At 39.6% G+C, this 11,863-nt stretch overlaps 1 non-coding gene across 1 annotated transcript; it reads right to left on the minus strand.

The window, feature by feature from the left end:
* Positions 1–3,999: 3,999 nt before the first annotated feature.
* On the minus strand, positions 4,000–4,262 carry LOC148777686 (RNase MRP). Its single transcript, XR_016037749.1, has one exon.
* Between the last annotated feature and the right edge of the window lie 7,601 nt (positions 4,263–11,863).

Raw genomic sequence — 11,863 nt, forward strand, 5'->3', positions numbered from 1 at the left:
TCAGAGTCTCTAAAGAAGAGAAGCTTTGTAGTAGGACAGAGCAAATACTTTCGGGCAAAATTATGAAAGAGCTTTTCTGAAATTAAAGAAAGACTTAAATCTATATGTTGAAAGTAAACAACACACACTAAAGAAATCTGGTTTATGATAATTAAACCAAGATGTAATTTTCCTTCTAATTAATTTATCTTCCTAAGAAGATGGGATCACCAATTCAATAAATATGAACATGGGCAAACTTGAGATGGTGAGGAACAGAAAAGCCTGGCATGCTAAAGTTCATGGCGTCGCAAAGAGTGGGACATGACTTGGCAACTGAACAAATAAAGAAGAAATTAAAATTTTCTCTTACAGAAAATAAAGATGAAAAAAATTATGGGGACACATTATAGCAAATTAATTATTTGGATTATATTAGCATTCCCTTTTTCTATGCCTTATCCCTCTATCATTTCCAATTTTTAGTATTTATATATTTTTCCTTCTTTTTTAATTGAAGTATAGATTTACAACATTACATTAAATTCAGGTATACATAATGACTCAATACATTTGTAGATTATACTTTAAAATTATTACAAATTAACGACTATATTTTCCTGTACTGTACAATGTATCCTTGTTGCTTATCTATTTTTACATAGTAGTTTGTATCTCTTTCTTTTGATTAATTTAACCATATTTTAGATATTTTTATAATTAGAAAAACAGCTTTGGGGGAAAAAATGGGTTCTTCTCTCAAACAAAACCAAATAAACCTAAACAAAGTACAGAGAGGGAAGGCCTAGCATATCTTCCAGGTACTTGTTTTCCCGTTGTTAGGCAGTTAGAAATTCAACTCATGCTTAAAATGCACACTTAGTCATCTACACTTAACACATTTTCTGTGGCCCTAAAGTCCTGTTGATAAACAGTTAGTTAAAAACTCTCACAGATAATAGTTCCAGAACGCCCTTCTGTTTCAAGCCTGTTACCCATGGAACTCTTCCAAGCAAAACAAACAGTAGGAACTTCAGGACAACCTCTGTGGGGCTCTTACCTTGCATTCGCATAATTCAACTCTCATCTAATTGCCGTTTGGCTGCCAATGATTTTCCATGTCTCTACATGGTCTTGCAGCAAATACAGTCTACTGTGACTAGGAATCCTGATTGGACTATAATCAACTGTGTGCCTTTCTACCCTCACCCAAGCTTGAGGGTGGTACAGTAGGATACCAGAATCATTTTTGTATCATTGATGCTTAAAACAGGATTTGGCGTCTAATGGGTCCTCAGTAAATATTTGTTGACTATTTTAAGAATGCCATCATTGTCACATTTTCTTTCCTACCAACCCATGCCTTTGTTTATAATAAAGATCTTGTCTCCAAGTCTTCATTCTGTCTAATAATATTGGGTGGCCAGAAAGTTTGTTTGAATTTTCCATATGCTATGGCAGAAAAACCCAAATGAACTTTTTGGTCAACTCAATACCTAGATTCTTTAGTGCCTGACAGCAAATGATAACCCTCTGAATTAAACAAACTCCACACATTCACTCATTCACTTTCACCAAGTCCCCAAACTACTTTCTCAATCCCAACAAATATTTATCATCTATTGCCTTAGAATACTGTGCAATATTTTATACAAGTTGGAAAACTGCACAATCACTGCCATTTATAACCAACACTCTCCAATAAAAAGATAATGACAGTCATGAGTGAAAGCAAATGTGCACTTTCAGTTTTTCTAGTAGTTATATTAAAAAAGGGAAAAGGAAAAGGTAAAATTGAGTTCAGTTGTAAACTTTAACTACATATATGAAAATTATCATTTCAATACATGTTTAATGTAAAACTTATTAATGATAAATTTTACTTTTTTTTTTTCTTATCAAGTCTTCAGAATCTGGAGTGTATTTTTAGGTTTGCAGTATGTTGAGTTTGGAAGTGTCAGTGACAATGTGTGGCTAGTGATTACCATATTAAGCAGCACAGACCTATAAAATCACCTTCTCATAAAAGAAAGAGAGGACTGTAATACAAGATAAAGTAGAATGAATGCAATATTAAGTTACAGCAATAAAACATGGGGGCAAAGAGAGGACCCAATTCTAAGAGGAGGGTCCTCTTTTCTCTTTACTAAACATGGCATCCTCTCATCTTACTTGCCACTTCTTCTTTCATCCTGTGTGATACATCCATGACTGTGTGCATCCACATATCTGTGTAAGTAGTTCAGAGTTTCTTAGGACTACACGTAAATGGATGACACATTTATGTGAGTGTAGGCTATGTGTAATTGAATATGACTCTCCAGTTTATATAAATCGTGATTTAGAATATATGGGAGGGGCAAATGCAAGATAAAAAGAAGGGGTGAACAAAAAATGAAAGACAGGGCTGTAATTGGTAGACCTTCTAATGGTGTATTCTATTCATAGTGGATTACCAAAAGGTAAGAGCAGGCAACGAGTAAGATAAAGAGGAACCTAGTTAAAAGGTAAGCCAACTAATTCTGTTTGTCTCCTTCACAGGAAAAAGAATTAGCAGAAATTAATGAGAGTGTTTTCATAGATCTGTTTTACAAATATCTTCTAGTTCTCGACTATCAGGACTAGGTATGAATTTAAAATATAGAATTGGAATTCTTGTATTCCCTATGCTTGGTAGAGGTATTCCTAATATTAATATTTTCTATCTGGTATAGACGAGCATAAGGAGACGGGGGAAAAAGAAAAAACCACAGATTGCCAATTTAGGAACCCAATGTAAAATAAATGATAAAAGGTTTGGGAGGAAATGCATCAAAACAACACTAAACACATACATAAAGCATTTGCATGGGATGAATTCCTTCATAAAGCAGTTGAGATGATAGCTGTGTTTTGCAGGCTGGGGATTTTGTTTGATTGAAAAGAAGAGAAAGTGACTGAGAAGGGAAAACTTAAAAATGAAATATGATATATCCTAAACAGACTGAAGAGAGTAGAATGGGAAATAAGCAGCTATATATGAAATTAATTGACATCAAGCAAATAAGTGACAGTGAGAAAGAAAGGAAATAAAAGAAGCCTGGACTCGAGTTTTTGCAGACTCATCCTATTCCCACTGGCTACCAGTTAGTTATCTGGTCTGTCTCAGACTGAGTATCCTCATCTGAAACATGGAGCTTGTAACATGTTGTCATATAATGTGTTTAGCACAAAGCCTGGTACTTAATACACATGTGGCACATTTCAGTTGCATTTGTTAGAAAGTCTGAGGTAACAAGGTTTGGAATTTGATAACAAGGGCAGTTGGTTACTATTGGGAAGTAGAAAGTCTGGGGTAACAAGGTTTGGAATTTGATAACAAGGGCAATTGATTACTGTTGGGAAGTATGGTGAGTTATCTTTAATGGAAAAAAGATTTTATTTTTATTACCATTTAACAAAAGAAGCTGTAAATGAAGGAGTTCAGTGGTGATAGTCTAAGCGAAAGGCTGATAGAACCCGGGCCAGAGTTGTGCCTGAGTGAAGAAAAAGTGGGGAAGGCAAAGTCATATTTTTATAATCTGAGATTTTATAATGAATGAGGTCTGAAAAGAACAAAGAGAAAAGTCTCCCCCTAGTTCACCACAAGGCACTCAGATCACTTTGGAAAGATTTCTTAATATCTCCAAACTTCACTTCCCTCCTCTTTAGAATGGCAACCCACTCCAGTGTTCTTGCCTGGAGAATCCCAGGGACGGGGGAGCCTGGTGGGCTGCCGTCAGTGGGGTCACACAGAGTTGGACACGACTGAAGTGACTTAGCAGCAGCAGCAAGAGTCTCCAAGTCATGTCTGACTCTCTTGAGATGCCACAGACTGTTGCCCCCCAGGCTCCTCTGTCCATGGAATTCTCCGGGCAAGAGGACTGCTGTTTCCTTCTCCAGGGGATCTTCCTGACCCAGGGGTTGAACCCGGGTCTCCTGCATTGCAGGCAGATTCTCTACTGTCAGAGACACCGGGGAAGCCCCAAAACCAAAAGCAGCTGTGTGCTGAGATTGAGCCTTGTGAGACTGGTGTGTGCTCAGGCACACAGCCTGCTGATCGATGATACCTCGCCACAGACCACTTGGCTGCCCCCAGCACGGGGCAGGATAGCTTCTTGGTGGGCTCAACCATGAGAAGCAGGGAAAGTCTACATGAGTGAGCATGTGGCACTCTTTGCCCAAGGTCTGGGGACTTTCCCCTAGGCGCAAACAAGGAGCTAGTCCTCCGTGTATAGTCTAGGAAACAGGCCTTCAGCACAAACTTCCTTTAGAGTGGGGATAACATGTGAACTTAAGCTTCACAGGAATATTAGGAGGATTAAGTGAGTTATTATTTGTCAAGCACTTACACGGACTGGCACATGCTTGGTGCTATGTAAGTACACCTTAGGTAAAGCTGAAAACCACAAAGGCAATGTTCTGAAAGCTCTGGTGTGTGTGCTCAGACAACTCAGTCGTGTCCCACTCTCTGCGGGCCCCAAGGACTGTAGCCTGCCAGGTTCCTCTGTCCATGGAAATTTCCAGGCAAGAATACTGGAGTGGGTTGCCATTCCCTTCTTCAGGGTATGAACCCACATATCTTTTTTGTCTCCTGCATTAGAGGGTAGACTCTTTACCAGTAGCACCACCAGGGAAGCCTGAAAACGCTTTAAGCATTCACTTTTACTCTTCCCATACATTATATTTTTCAATCTAAAAAGCAACACTGGGAAGCAGTGCTACTCCCACTTTAGGATGAAGAGAGAGTTTTTGAGGTCTGGTCAAAGTCACACAGGAAGAGTTTGAGCCAGGAGCCAAAACCAAGCCGTCCACTTGCACCTGGGCTCTTTCCACTACCACCAGTGCCCATGATGCGATGAGCCAGAAAACCTGGGAACAGTGATGTGGTAAAGGTATTGAGATGCTGAGAAGGAGTGGTGGCACACTCATTTGTCATTAGGACTCTTGATACTTAGATTTTTTTAGAATCTAGGTATCAGAGAGTTGTTAGAAATGTGGAAATACATTAAGATCAACCAAATGAGACCAACCAAAGGCTATTTATTCAGAGCTTGCTATAGCAACAGAGTCAGCCAGCAACACCTCTGTTTTTTAGAGAACCTCAAAAGCAGACAGAGGAGTGGAAAAGTTTTATTATGAGAAAGAGATGGCTTCCAGATTTGCCCTGATTGGAGGCTGCTGGTGGGGGAAAGCATAGATGAACTAATTCAAAACAAGGCATCCTGTGTGACTGGTTAGGGATACATAGTTGACTTTCTCTGGTTGGTCCTAAGTCAGAACAGTGGACAAAAATTAGGGAAGTTCTTAGTTATTAATCAAGTACTGGCTCTATGGGGTCGAGTGTTACAGGGGTTATTACTGCTAGAGATAGTGAGTTTGTTTTAGATAGTAAGATCACCTTCCTGGGCTGGTCACTGTAGATATTGGATTGGTTTCTTGGGTTGGTTGCTGTAGACTGTGGGTCACAGTTCAGTTTTTACAGATAGCCTGGTTATTGTGTGCATATTCAGCCTTTCAAAAGTCATCCAGTTGAAATTCCAATGTGAACATTTAATCCCTGACCATCATGGAGTATAAAGGAGAACTCCAAAATACAAGATGGCCAGTTTCATCTGAGACAGCTGGCCAGTGTTTTGAGGTTTTAGTCATTAATACTCACAAAAGTGTGTGTATTACTAATTTCTATTACTTGGTTCAAGGTCTGTGTTCCGAAGGATAATAAAACCCTCAGAGGGTACATAAAACTCTCTGATGGCCTATCCCTCAGCAGACAGACCTTGTATTACAAGGAAGAAATGTAACCTCTGAATTTACACAGAGTCACCCTGGTGTCACAGCCTAATCCCACTATTTCTACATCTCACAGACAACCTTCTGCTCAGACCAGTCACATATTTCATAGCAAATCACCACCTCCATGAGGCTGGGCTAAATACAAATCTGGACACCAACAGTAGGACAAGATCTTTTCATCTATTTCTTATTTGAGGAAAAAAATCTCAGAAAAACAATTAATGTAACCTGTGCCAGTCACCAAAAGGCACCTTAGACAGGTGCATAGGATTTGAATAAAATTTCAACTGATGAATCAGTGTTTCTTTAATTTCTTTCCTAGCAGATATTCTGCTCCCTCCCTCTCCTCTGCCCCCAAAGTTTAGTCACAGAAAATTCATTTGCTTTTATTAAGAGCATGTACTATCTCTCCTTCTAATAGCTCAAAGATGAAGAAGCAACATCAGATAAAGACAGATAATGGCTCTTTGAGTTTGTTCTTCTTGACATTGTTGAAGAGAGGGGCAGTTCTCTCAAAGCTTTTATCTGCTTACTTGGATGTAGTGGAGAAAGGGAACAAGGAAAGTCAGAGAACAAGTGAACAGGCTCTGCACCCACCAAGGGTGTGTTACCTCCTGACTGTCCTGTAGGAACACTGCACTCACTTTCTCTGGTCTGGCCTACTGCATTGGAAGATAGTTCTTACTCAGCAGAATAGATCATTTTCCCCAATATGCTCCCAACTTATTTCAACCTCAAACATTTTAGTTACTACTCTATCTGCTCAGCAAAAGAGGATTCCAAAATAAACTTGTCTTATGCTACTTCCAAAGCAAATGACTATATACTCAACAGCAGGACTTCCTATTATAATATTCAGATACACAAACCCATATGTGTAAAAAATACCTCCACCAAGCCCTTGAAATACACGTGTAATTATTATAAAATGTTGTGAAGTCATTCAGCTTGGGTCAAAGTGGGAGGACAAGTCAGATATCAAGCAAATGAGAATCTCACCAATTTACTACCACCCTATCATTACCACAATGAGAAAAATGGAAGGCTCAACCATTCGACAGACAAAAACCATACGGAGAAACTTTGTCATAAAGGGAAATCCTATCAGCCTCTCCCCGCTGGCCAGAAAGCGTTCAACTGGTCTTAGATACAGTCAACAAATACAACATAAATTTAGTAACAGCTGCTGAGGGAAAAAACAATAATGCAAGATAATGGATAGAAATCAACACATGAAATACTACATTTCATTCTATGCCTGTGGCAGATGGCCTGCTCTTTACCAAAGACGCCTATTGTCCTTCCATGGTGCTGAGTTGCTTCTGGAAAGCATTTACCCAATCAGGGCCATTCGCATTTAGATGAGGCCACATGACTGGTCCTCACCAATGACGTATAAGCCAAAGTGAGTCACTTCCAGGCTGAAGTGGTTAAATACCAAGTGTGGCTTCCTTCCCCACCACTCTTTCCTCATCTTCTGACTGAAACTATAGGACTCTAAGGTCTGCAGGGGGAGGGCAAAGCCAGGGGAGAGACTAAGCCCGAGTCACAAAATCACTGTGTGGAAAGTCATCCAAAGCATTTTATACGGACTTTGTGTGAGCAAGAAACATATTCCCATTGTATTAACCACTGAAATTTCAGGTTGCTTTTTTTTTTTTATTACAACTGGTCCTGTTTTTGTTTATGACATTTTTGCCAACTGTCTCAAAATATAATTGACACATAACATTGCATAAGGGTTTCCATGGTGGCTCAGATGGTAAAGAATCCGCCTGCGATGGAGGATACCTGGGTTAGATCCCTGGGTGGGGAAAATATCCAGCTTAAGTGTACAGTGTGATGATTTAATACATGTGTGTATTGTGAACAGATTTACTGCAATAAGGTTTTTTAACACATCCTTCACTATACATAAGTACCATTTTGTTGTTGTTGTTGTTGTTACAGTGAGCACTTTTAAGACTACTCTCATAGCAACATTCAACTATATAATACGGTATTGTTAACTGTATTCCCCATGCTGTACATTAGATCCAGAACTTACTCATCTTACTGAAAAGCCAGATCCTGATAGACTCCCAAGTTTCTGTGCTGCAATTGTACTACTGGTCCTTTCTCTTCCTAATTTAAGCCCCAGATAGACTCTCTTATCTTGCATTTACAAAAAAGAAACAGGCTCAAACATACAGAAAACAAACTTTTGTTTACCAAAGAGGAAAGAGGGGAGTCAGAAATTAGGAGTTTGGGATTAGCAGACACACACTAGTGTATATAAAATAGATAACAAGATCCTACTCTACAGCCCAGGGAACTGTATTCAATGTCTGGTAATAAGCCATAATGAGAAATTATATATATATATACACATATGAATTACTTTGCTATAAACCAGAAACTAACATAACAGTTCGAATCAATACTGAATACTTCAGTTTTAAAAAATAAGGATGATATGACATAACCAGGTTTAAGCAATACATGAACCGTGAACATCCAGATGTTCAAGCTAGTATTAGAAAAGGCAGAGGAACCAGAGATCAAGTTGCCAATATCTGCTGGATCACCAAAAAAGTGAGAGAGTTCCAGAAAAACAGCTATTTCTGCTTCATTGACTATGCCAAAGCCTTTGATTGTGTGGATCACAATAAACTGTGAAAAATTCTGAAAGAGATGGGCATACCAGACCACCTGACCTGCCTCTTGAGAAACCTGTATGCAGGTCAGGAAGCAACAGTTAGAACTGGACATGGAGCAACAGGCTGGTTCCAAATAGGAAAAGGAGTACATCAAAGCTACATATTGTCACCCTGCTTATTTAACTTATATGCAGAGTACATCATGAGAAAGGCTGGGCAGGAGGAAGCACCAGCTGGAATCAAGATTGCCAGGAGAAATATCAATAACCTCAGATATGCAGATGACACCAACCTTATGGCAGAAAGTGAAGAGGAACTAAAGAGCCTCTTGATGAAAGTGAAAGAGGAGAATGAAAAAGTTGGCTTGAAGCTCAACATTCAGAAAACTAAGATCATGGCATCTGGTCCCATCACTTCATGGCAAATAGATGGGGAAACAGTGGCTGACTTTATTTTCTGGGCTCCAAAATCACTGCAGATGCTGACTGCAGCCAGGAAATTAAAAGATGCTTACTCCTTGGAAAGAAAGTTATGACCAACCTAGACAGTATATTAAAAACCAGAGACATTACTTTGCCAACAAAGGTCCATCTAGTCAAGGCTATGGTTTTTCCAGTAGTCATGTATGGATGTGAGAGTTGGACTATAAAGAAAGCTGAGTGCCGAAGAATTGATACTTTTGAACTGTGGTGTTGGAGAAGACTCTTGAGGGTCCCTTGGACTGCAAGGAGATCCAACCAGTCCATCCTAAAGGAGATCAGTCCTGGGTGTTCATTGGAAGGACTGATGTTGAAGCTGAAACTCCAATACTTTGGCCACCTTATGTGAAAAGCTGACTCATTTGAAAAGACCCCAATGCTGGGAAAGATTGAGGGCAGGAGGAGAAGCGGACGACAGAGGATGAGATGGTTGGATGGCATCACCGACTCAATGGACGTGAGTTTGAGTGAACTCCGGGAGTTGGTGATGGACAGGGAGGCCTGGCGTGCTGTGGTTCATGGGGTTGCAAAGAGTCGGACACTACTGAGCAACTGGACTGAACTGAACTGAACTGATCTTTTTTGCCTTTTCAAAAGATCACTTTGACTGCAGGATGGAGAATAAGTTAATGAGGCCAATTATAAGGTAGCAATGATCCTGTCAAGAGATGACTTGCCCTAAATTAGAAAGTGGCAGAAACACTTGATAAAGAAGCTTGTGGTGCTAAGGACAGGACACGGTGAAGGAAGAGATATGGATGAGGATTTCCAGATGCTAACAGAGATGGGGACACTTACTGACGACAGAGTGGGAGAGAACAGTCACCCTCCCCCACTGTTGGCTTTTATAATGTTGGTTTTGTTTTTATTTGTAGTTACTCCTTAAGCAATTGTTTTAAAGGGCTCCACACAGAAACATACACATACGTACACACAAACACATATATGCCAGCTGTTAGTAAACCAACCATAAGACTCCCTGTTACTCCTCTCCTTAGAGTTACCTGCTTCCCAAGAGAACCTCAAGAACCTTAAGACTTACAAGTTTTGTAGTATGGGGGTTCTTTTTAAAATGGAGCTACCATATGATCCACTAATCCCACTTCTGGGTACATATCTAGAAAAGACAAAAACTCGAATTAGAAAAGATATAGGCGATGTTCAAAGCAGCACTATTTACAATAGCCAAGGAAGCAAATCGAAATGTCTGCTGACAGATGAATGGATAAAGAAGGTGGGTCATATATCTGCTGTGGAATACTACTCAGCCATAAAAAAGAATGGAATATTGCAGTGACAGGTGAACTTAGAGATCATCACACTGAGTGCAGTATGTCAGACAGAGGAAGACAAATATTATATAACGTACATGTGGCATCTAAAAAATAACACAAATGAACTTATTTACAAAACAGAAACAGATTCACAGATACAGAAAACGTATGGTTACCAAAGGGAAAAGGGGTGGAGATAGAGATCAGGTGTTTGGGATCAACAGATACCACACCATTGTATATAAACTAATAACTGACAAGGACCTACTACTGTACAGCACAAGGAACTACATGTAATATCTTGTAGTAACCTATAACAGAAAAGAACTGAAAATATGAGGAAGAACTGAATCATTTCACACCTGAAACTAACACAATATGATACATCAAGTATACTTCAATTTAAAAAAAAAAGGCTGACAAGTTTTCCTTCACTCTGATGTCAACAGCCAGAAATACCACCACGTACAACTTAAGCCTGAGGTTCCCCCACCTGCTGACTCCACCACTCATATGTTTTCCCAGAGCTAATTCTGCCAAGAAGTTTAATCCACAGCCATGACTCGGCTACAAAGCCCTTGACTCATCTCATTTCAGATGACCCTCCCCCGATATTCTCTTGGTTGTAAGGTTTCATTGCTTCTCTCCTTCTGCATGTTTTTAGGCTCCAAGTGTGATTCATCTCCCAGCTCCAACCCCACCCTATCACCACCGCAACTACTGCCACCATCACCTACAGGGATCACATGAATTCATCATTCTCAGTTGGACCCAAATCCATTCATAATCCCCACATGAGCACCATCCTTCCATCTTCTGTTCTTGGTTCCCAAATAGCTTATTTCCTCCAAGTCGACAATGCAGACTCAGTACCTCTCACTTTTTTCTGGAATCTCTACTACATAACACGTTATCTGAAGAAGAGAGAGAAACAAGTTTCCCCTTTTGGAAATTTGCCTCAAATCAATCAATTTGCCATAGTTAACATTCAAGCTTTGTATATATGCTAATAAATCGTTAAAATTCATGCAAAACCTAACATTTTGAGGTCTTCTTTCTTTTTCTATGTTCCATCATTTCAACCCAATTCTGCAAATTACAAATTTGCAAGTGAGAGCAATCACCCCCAGAAAGCTGCATGATACATAGGACCAAACAGAGGAATCTTAAGTTAGAAACTTTCATCATTTGTTAGACACGTTTTGGTCTTGAATAGGTCACAATTCTGTTCCTGATTTCCCAAATGCAATACTGATTAACTTTTGTTATGGTTGAACACAGAAATAAAATATACTTCTTCAAATCCCCAGAAAGAACCTAAAGAATCATAAAGAAGTTTAGGGCTTGGTGGTTCATAGGAGTCAAGAACCCTTTACATAAGACTTCCCTTGTGGCTCAGACTGTAAAGAATCCACCTGCAACACAAGAGACCCAGGTTCGATCCCTGGGTAGGGTGGGTACCTGGAAAAGGGAATGGCAACCCACTCCAATACCCTTGCCGAGAGAAATCCATGGATAGAGGAGCTTAGCGAGTTATAGTCCATGAAGTCACAAAGAATCGTTAAAAATTTAGCTCCTACTTGCATATTTCAGAGATTAAGAGACTCACCCACTGAGGATGACAATTCCAATGTTGTTTGGTTTCTATTTGGGGAAAGTTTCTTGCATAAGAGATATA

The sequence above is a fragment of the Moschus berezovskii genome, chromosome 6 (assembly GCF_049115385.1).
Source record: "Moschus berezovskii isolate FMDL1 chromosome 6, NW_MosBer_1.0, whole genome shotgun sequence".
NCBI lineage: Eukaryota > Metazoa > Chordata > Mammalia > Artiodactyla > Moschidae > Moschus > Moschus berezovskii.